This window comes from Heloderma suspectum, chromosome 2 (assembly GCF_057233095.1).
Source record: "Heloderma suspectum isolate Gila_16-S chromosome 2, 16-S_ref, whole genome shotgun sequence".
In the NCBI taxonomy this organism is placed as follows: Eukaryota; Metazoa; Chordata; class Lepidosauria; order Squamata; family Helodermatidae; genus Heloderma; species Heloderma suspectum.
In genome coordinates this window covers 397,192,507-397,201,347 of record NC_139459.1, presented here as the reverse complement: position 1 = coordinate 397,201,347, position 8,841 = coordinate 397,192,507, and the positions used below count along the sequence as shown (strand labels likewise).

Here is an 8,841-nt window from a genome sequence, read left to right as displayed (position 1 = left end):
ATGTACAACAGTACAATTTAAAACAGTAAAATTACACATTAAAAAAATGGTTTAAAAATACCCTAACCCACCCCAAATTACCTGCCTGAACAAGCAAGTTTTCAATGCATGGCGGAAGCTCATTAAAGAGGGCGCATGGCGGAATTCCCTAGGGAGGGAGTTGCACAGAGTGGGGGCCACCACAGAGAAGGCCCTCCCTCTCACCCTCACCAGCCTAGCTGTCCTGGCTGATGGGACAGAGAGAAGGCCATCCCAGGCTGATCTTGTTGAGCGGCCTGTCTGGTGTTGCTGGAGGCGCTCCTTGAGATGGGCTGGGCCGGAACCCGTACAGGGTTTTAAAGGTCAAAACCAGCATCTTGAATTTGGCCTGGAAAACAACTGGTAAACAACTTCTTTCAAGTCAAGTAACACAAAGTGGTACCACAAAATAAACATTTACTGCTAAAACAGTATTAGAGCATAACAAATCTTTGAAATGATGAAACAAGCAAAACACATCACTACATTAGGGATGTACGAAAGTCACTTACCTTTTCACGGATTTTGTTCATGGGGGGGAGGCGCTCCGTCCCTCCCCCCAGAATCCTCGACGGGGGGGAGGCGATCTGGTCCTCTCCCCCGGAATCCTCGATGGCCAGCTCTGCTCTGCGGCAGCTCTGCAGAGCAGCTGGCCAGGGCCGTCCGCAGCCGGATTTCCGGCCGCGGACTGGCTGGTGTGGATGAGAATGGCGGCCGCCGTAGCCACCGCCATTTGCGTACGCCATTTTTTTGTTTTGTTTTTATTGGCTTGCCATGATAGGCTATGTAAAGACTTACGTAGCCTATCACAGCAAAGACCAGAATGCAAAAGGCGGCCGCGGCAGCCGGTCGAAAGACCAGCCACCGCCGCCGTCCGGAACATCCGCCCCAGGTAAGTCTCATCCCGGGGGGAATCTGCGGGGGGGTGGGGGGGTCAGGCTGTTCCACCACGGATTTCGGGGGTCCTAATGCCAGTGCATTCGGCCTCACTGAAATCCGTGGCAGAATTCTCCGCCATCTCTACACTACATACTATGCAAAGAGGATGATTAGAAGCATAATACAAATCATGTTTCTCAGTAAAATTAAACTTCTGTTCCTCTCAACCATCATTAGGATCTTATAGTTACCTATCTGGCAAGCATGGTTTGCAGAACGTAGGTAATCATGTTTGGAGGGCTTCTCGTTCTCCCAGGACCTCTCTGAGCAACCAGATCAAACTCTTGCTTTGATAACCCTGATGCTGATGATGACCTCATCCAACGTTTTGGACCTGGTCATACCAGTATTCTTATTTTTCTCAATGTAGCCAGGCTTGCCCTTGGCCTTGACACCAGTAGCACTTAGATAAAGGCATCCCTGCTAAGCGAAGCAGCTTTCTGGTTCCAGCACTTGACTGACCCACTTGTGGCAACCTTCCTCTGTTTCCAAGAATAGACATAGAATCATAGAACAAGGCTTTCTTCCAAGATTGCTCGTAGATATTGGATATTGGAAGATGGATTTTTAAGTGTCAGACATTAAGGGAAGAAAGAAGACATTGAGATACTCTTTGTTTCCTGATGTGTGGAAAAGATGGGAGTTGATGGGTGTGTATCTCTGGCTTTCACAGGTCAGGGTAAGCAAGATAGCTAGGCTCAGGGGGGATTTTGATGATGGCCTTAAACAAAGGTGGCAAAAAGAGTCATGTAGGTATGCCTGCTTATGCCATATTGGGCTTTCAGGGTCTTACAGCTGTGAAAGACATAGAATTCCTTATAGAATTCCTTCCAATGTTTGGTTTAAACAGGAAGGTTAGAAATCAGCATAAAATATTTTCAAGGCAGGAATGGGGGGGGGGGCTACTGTTGTTGTTGACCTGAGGCAAGTTCTGAAATGTGCAAGTGTGAACACAGAGGAATTACGGCCATGGGAGAACAGCATCTGACCAGAAAGAGTATGCAAGAAATCTTCAGCTCCTCTCGGGTTGTACAAGGCCGCAGTATCCTATGGGACCTGCTTTTCTGCCCTTGTCCAAGATTTTTTTTTTTTTTTTAATCCCTAGTCACCACCCAGATCCAGGCTGCATCTTCTCAGGTCAGCAGAATTTGGGGTACTTCGTGACAGGACAGCATGATTAGGTCCTGTAATAGTGTTCCCAGCGTAGACGCTCTCCATTAAGAAGAGGCCCCACGCCGCAACAATCCCTCCCTGCAATATGGGGAAAATGTTATTGCTATTGTTGCTGTTATTATTTCCATTTTAACCCACTTCTCCAACCAGAAGGTAGCACACGTGGTCCTCCCTCCTTCATCCCCACAACCAGCCCAGTGGGGTAGGCTGGGCTGAGAAAGTACGTGGCCTGAGGTCACCCAGTAGGCTCTGTAGCCATGTAGGGATCTGAGCCTGGGGTTCCTTGGGCCAGCCCAACACTCTAACCACCACACCGCATCGGCTCTCGTACTGGCCCACCTTACAGGGCTGTTGTGGGGATCGCTCTGGTATTGCCCTTGGAACGCTCAATAGCACTACAAGGGCCTTCTGCCAAGGGCTGAGGCTGAACATGAGCAGCCTGGCACCACTGGAGAAGAACCCGCAGCCTTCTAGGGGTTGGAAGCAACGCTCACCTTCCAACCCTTCGAAAGAAGCGAGAGCCCCCTGGAAGCTTTGACCTTCTTCACCGCCACAGCAGACAGTCCAGCCAAACTCTCAAGAGGAGGCCCGAAGATCAGTCCCTTTGCCCTGAGCAGCCGCAAGAGCAAGACGAGCTGAGGGGAGGCATGTCTTCCTTTCCTCCAGCTTCAGCCTTGAGACTCTTGCTTTAGGTGGTTAAGCGCAGCCCTGTCAGTTTCAACCTGCAGCCCCTTTGCCTAGCAAAAGGGACACTGACCAGGCTCTTTTCAAGCGATGGAAATGGAAAGGCTTCTCTCCTCCATCTCTGGTGCACAAAAGCAGCACAAGAATTCCTGTGACATGAGGCTTGTTCACACACACACACACACACACACACACACTTGTTGAGCACAAACACAGATCCTGTAGGGCAAGGGTCCACGACCTTTGACCCCGGGGTCACATGTCGCCCTCTGTGCCTCCTGCACAGGGCCAGAGAAGCTTGTGAATGTGTGTGTGTTGAGGGGAAGAAGTGTGTGTGCGTGAGGTAGCACGTGCAAGGCAGCTCCCGTGCCCCATCTGAGAATGGTTGTGGCCCTCGGGGTCAAACATCTTGTGCACCCCTGCTTTAGTGGAAACAGCCCAACAGATTCCTGCTCTCCATCAGATGTCTAGCATCAACAAGCTTCCCCCCCACCCCCAAACCATAGACTCCCCCCATCTCTCTCAGCCCTGCTCTGAAGGGCAGTGAGGGAGAGGAGAGTGACCATGTGCACGCCGGCATGCACCTTCCTCTCTCCAGCAGACCCGAGCAGTGTGCACAGATGGCACAGTCCGGTGATGTGTTGGCAAAAACGATGACTGGTGCTGGCCTTCCTGGCCACAAAGCCAGAGAACAGGGTGAAGAGATGGCTGGGGAAGAGTCTGGCCAACTCCATTGTATTCTCCTGTCCTGGTATCCAAGTCATCATCTGTACCATTTGGCTGGGAATCTCTACCCCACTCCCAGATCCTGACATGTACTCCCAGCCTGGAGAGATCATCCTGCAATGCAACGAAGTGTCTGTCACTATGTTCTATGCTGCCCTTGGCTACATGGGCCTCCTGGCTGCCATCTGCTTCACGGTGGCTTTCCTAGCCAGGAAGCTGCCCAGGGCCTTCAATGAAGCCAAGCTGATCACCTTCAGCATGCTGGTCTTTGCAGTGTGTGGGTGTCCTTTGTGCCCACCTACCTGAGCACCAAGGGGAAATACATGGTAGCCGTGCAGGTCTTCTCCATCTTGGCCTCCAGTGCTGGATTACTGGGCTGCATCTTTCTTCCCAAGGGCTACATTATTGCATTGAGATCTGACCTGAATGCAAAGGAGCGTCTAAGGATGAAAATGAAAGATGGAAACTGATTCTTAATATATTGTTTTCACTTTTGGGATCTATGTCCAGCATGGAATTCATGAATGTAAGCTACTAGCCTCAAGATGGAAACATTGGCTGCATGTGCATTTATTCTATCTTCCCTTCACAGGTATCACTATAGCAACTTGTTATGACAGATGGAGTTGAATGCACGGTGACCCTAGAATGGCCACAGGTCCTTTTGGGTTAATGTTTTGCATATACTACCTTACCTCCAGTATCCAAGAGCAATTCGACACCAGGGTAAAATCCTGCAACTTTACCGGGGCTTTCTGCTTCCGTTTTAAATGCAGGATCTTGATAGGCTTCCTTTACACACACTTCCCTCTTCCTCCCCCCATCCGACTTTCCCCTTTTATATTTCATTATATAGCCACTAGATGGTGCTGTGGTCTGGCTCTTCTTATTGCAGGATATCCTCTTTCCACAACGTGCTGTAATTTGATAGTTCATTATCTCTGATCTTTTAAAAAATTGGATAATGGTCATGTAGTGCGGGAGATGCCCTGGGGGTTGACGATGTCATGTACAGGACTGCAAACTTCCATGAGTAACCGATGTCAATTGCAGGATGAAAGCTTGCTTGCCCCTGCAGTGGGCTTCCAGAATTTAGAGGTGCCGAGATAATCATAAGCCAGATCCAGGTTTTCTTACAAGGAGACTTTATGGAGTACTTACAGTGTAGAGGCGTACCCAATGGTTGGATGAGACAGCTTCTCTTTATTTTCTTTATTGATGACCTTTTTATTTTCCCAGGCATTTTAGCATTTTAGCTTTCTAGACTTTTAGCTTTGCTGTGTTAACTCTGTATTTTAAATCCCCGCACTGCTGCTAGGTTTTATTCTGGTTGTATTGTTATACTGTGGTTTTAATGTTTTATATATATTATATTGTTTTATTGTGTGCTCTTTGGTTTTAATTTCTGTGAACCGCCCAGAGAGCTTTGGCTATTGGGCGGTATAGAAATGAAATAACTAACTAAATAATCTTGATGAAGAAGAGTTCTGGCTAACTGAAAAGTTCCCATACTCCTTGGCAAATACTTGTTGAGTGAAATAAAACAAATATTTTACCAGTCCTGTGTATTCAATTTATATTGTTGACTGACCAAAAGACAAAGCTTTGCGCTTGCTGTGTCCTCTCTGTTGTGTAATAGCAACAACTCTGCATGCTTTCAGACACTAGGGGAAGATAGAGAAGGTGCTGCATCAACAGCTGCTTGTCTTGCTCATCCCCCTGTTGTCCTGTACCTTGACGGGTTCCTTTCTTCTACTCCCTCTCCTTCCTCTTCCTTTTCCCCTCTGCCACAAGCAACATGTGCTGTCCTCCTGAGGAAAGCAAGTAACAAGATCTCATGCCTTCACTGACCTACAACCCGCTTTAGGGAGTGCTTGTAGTTAAGCAGGTCTAGATAGCCTTCTTCGATCATGTGCATATGAACTAAGGAAGTAAGTTGATTTGAATGTCCTCTGAACTGGCTGTAGCCTGCGTTTATTGCCTCCAGTACTAAATACTGTGTTACCACACTTTCTTCATATAAGGCAACTCCGCTGTCAGTCACACCAGACTTTCTGAGACGCTTCTCTATGACTTCACAATCAGGAACCTTTTCCATTCAACCCCACTCTCTATTTACTTGCTAGTATTGAGGACATTAGAGCCTCGTGTGGCGCAGAGTGGTAGGCAGCAGTATTGCAACCGAAACTCTCCCCACGACCTGAGTTTGATCCCAGTGGAAGCCGGGTCTCGGGTAGCCAGCTCAGGTCGACTCAGCCTTCCATCCTTCCGAGGTCAGTAAAATGAGTACCGAGCTTGCTGGGGGAAAGGTAGTCACAACTGGGGAAGGCAATGGCAAACCATCCCGCTATAGTCTGCCATGAAAATGCCAGCGAAAGCGGCGTCCCTCTAGGGGTCAGTAATAACCCGGTGCTTGCACAGGAGGAACCTTTCCTTTCCTTCCACTGAGGACTTTCATGGGAGGCTGCCATCTATGGAGACAAACTTCTGGTCCATCTGATTCTGATGTCTCTCACTGGCAGTAGCTTTGTAGGGTTTGGGGGGGAGGTGACCTACTACCACATGATCAGTTTAACTGGACATGCTGGCAGTTGAACCCGGGGACTTCTGAGCTATGGTCCATCTCCAGTATGAGGTGGTCCAAATTTCCATACCGGCTTGCAGGGGTATTTGAACGTCCTCTCCTGATTCAGGTTGTTCTTGTAGCTCTGTGTTAAATAAGGAACTGGGAAGATCTTCCACATCATGGGGAGCGGCATGAGTTCTACTACCATGCCCAGTGCAAAAGAGACCAAATTGGTCCAGGTTGCCAACTTCTGAGACAGGCTTTAACAACTGCTGGAGCTGCAGACGTTACCTTGTCTCTGCAGATCAAGCTGCTACCGGAAGCACAGGAGCAGTTTGGCAGATTCACTCCCAAGTGATGATTCTGTATTTATAATCCCTCGCAAGCATTATTCCAGCCTTCCTAAATCTAGTGCCTTCTGGATGGGTTGGACTAGAAGTCCCATAGTTCCTAGCCAAAATGACTATGTTGGCTGGGAATAATGGAAGTTGCAATTCAACACATCTGGAGGGGACCAGGTTGGGGAAGATGGGGTTAGCCCCTCCACTTCACCTTTCTCAGCCCTCCATCTGCGAATGCAAGGAACACCCTGATCCTGAGTCATACTATTGGCCCATTGGGTGGGGTGGGTGGGTGGAGGGCTTGTATTGTCCTCCCTGACCGGCAGCAGCTCTCTGGGATATCAGGCATGGAAGGGTCTTTCCTAGCTCCTGAGATCCTTCCCAACTTGTGCCAGTTTCAAACCTGGGACTTTCTCAGAGCTGCCCCAAGACCCTTTGCTGCCTGAGGCAAAGAACAAGATGGCACCCTCTCCCCTTCCGTGTAAGAATGCTGACTGGATGGTTGCTTCAATGCTGGTGATGGGACATCATCCTCCATTGAACCTGAAGGCAGCACGCTAGCTTAGGGATCATGGGGCAGGCCATGAGGCACACAGCTCTCTCCTCCAGCACCCTGCTGACACCTCCCCGCATTTGCCGCCTGAGGCGACTGCTTCACCCTGCCTAATGGCAGGGCCGACCCCAGACCTTCTGCATGCAAAGCAGGCACTTCAGCTGCAGCCCCTCCCCATTTGTGTCCCCTTCCACTTGTTCAGGATTAAACACGTCTGGCTGGAGTGTCCACATGCTCGAGGTTGTGGCTTTAACCCGTAGAGAGATCTTCCCCAAGCTGGCATCCTCCAGATGTGTTGGGCTACAGTTCTCATCATCAGGCAGCAAGCACGGCCACCAGCCATGAAATAAAATAAAATACTGTTGCACTGACCTGAGCGGTGACAGTCACCAGGGTCTCCACTGTAAGGATCAGTTCCCTGGCGGAGGGGAGAGTAATGGAGATATTTTAGCACTTTGCAGTATCTTTTTTCCCCTCTCTCGCTTTATTTTTTTATTATTACAATATCGTCAACAATGGAGGCCTGCTCGATGGTCGATGGTCTTATAGGCCCCTGCCAACCCTACTGTTCAACGATTCTGCCTTGAGAATAGGCCGGGCTGTCAAGTCCAAAATGGCCACTTGGAGCTGGCTGTTATCTAACCGTTTCTTGGCTCTGCAGCTCAAGGCCAGGCTTAGTCCATGTTCAGTGGGAAAGTGATAACAGCTGGGGTTGGTGGGAAGATCCTGCCCCTTCTGAGGTGAGGTTGGGGTGTCCTGGGGCTGAATTCTTCCTTGAGTTGCTAGGCTGGGCCTTAAATAGGGGGGCTGAGGAAGAGGCGGGGTGCTTTCCTTTGCCCTGATGGTTCTGGGCTGTGTCGCAGTCTGGAGGCTATCCTGGAAGGCCCATACTTTGGTATGTGCAGGACAGACTACCTAGCTTTATTGTTTTGTTCTTGGGGGTGCGTAGGAAGGCTCTCAGCATTCCTCAGTATTTTGGTATTTGTCATCTGGCTTGTAATTTCCCGTACAGCCTGCCACCTCTCCCTTTCCTTTCCTTTCCTTTCCTTTCCTTTCCTTTCCTTTCCTTTCCTTTCCTTTCCTTATTGTTCCTTCCCTTAATAATTTTTTCCCCAACTGTTAGTTGGTGTGGTGTGTTCTGAATAACATCAGTGCTAATTTCAGTGCCTATCAGCCTGGGTGGAAGGCTACTGGGTTATTGTGGGGATCTGTGGCCAGGTTTGGCCGGCCCTACTTTGCGGGGTTGTTGGGTCCAGGCCCAGAGATCCTTCACAAATAAATATAAGGAAATGTAATACCTACTGATCAAATATTTTGGCCACCTAATGCGAAGAGAAAACTCTCTGGAAAAGACCCTGATGCTGGGAAAGACTGAAGGCAAAAGGAGAAGGGGACGGCAGAGGATGAGATGGCTAGATAGTATCACCGATGCAATGAATATGAACTTGAGCACACTCTGGGAGAGAGCGCAGGACAGGAGGGCCTGGCGTGCTATGGTCCATGGGGTCACGAAGAGTCGGACACGACTGAAGGACTGAACAACAACAAAAATACCTACTGTAAACAATATAACATTCACATATACAGTATATAAAAACAAGTATCTATATTATCTAACATTTATTTATTTATTTAATTTCTATACCGCCCAATAGCCGAAGCTCTCTTCCTTCAAAATATCTTTCTAAACTTACTAATGCAAGCCAGGCCAGGGGCTTGGGGGAAATCCGTTGAGCCCCAAGAGGGCCAGATTTCCCTGCACTGGGCATCCCTACTTCTATCTGAACTGTGATACCTAATCAGATTAAAATCTCCCCTTCAAGATAGTCAATTTCTTTTTC

General features: G+C 48.8%; 1 protein-coding gene across 1 annotated transcript in view; it reads right to left on the bottom strand.

The window, feature by feature from the left end:
* LOC146356565 (uncharacterized) overlaps positions 1-8,841 on the bottom strand; it is a 227,624-nt gene that overhangs the window by 175,658 nt on the left and 43,125 nt on the right. The window lies entirely within an intron of this gene.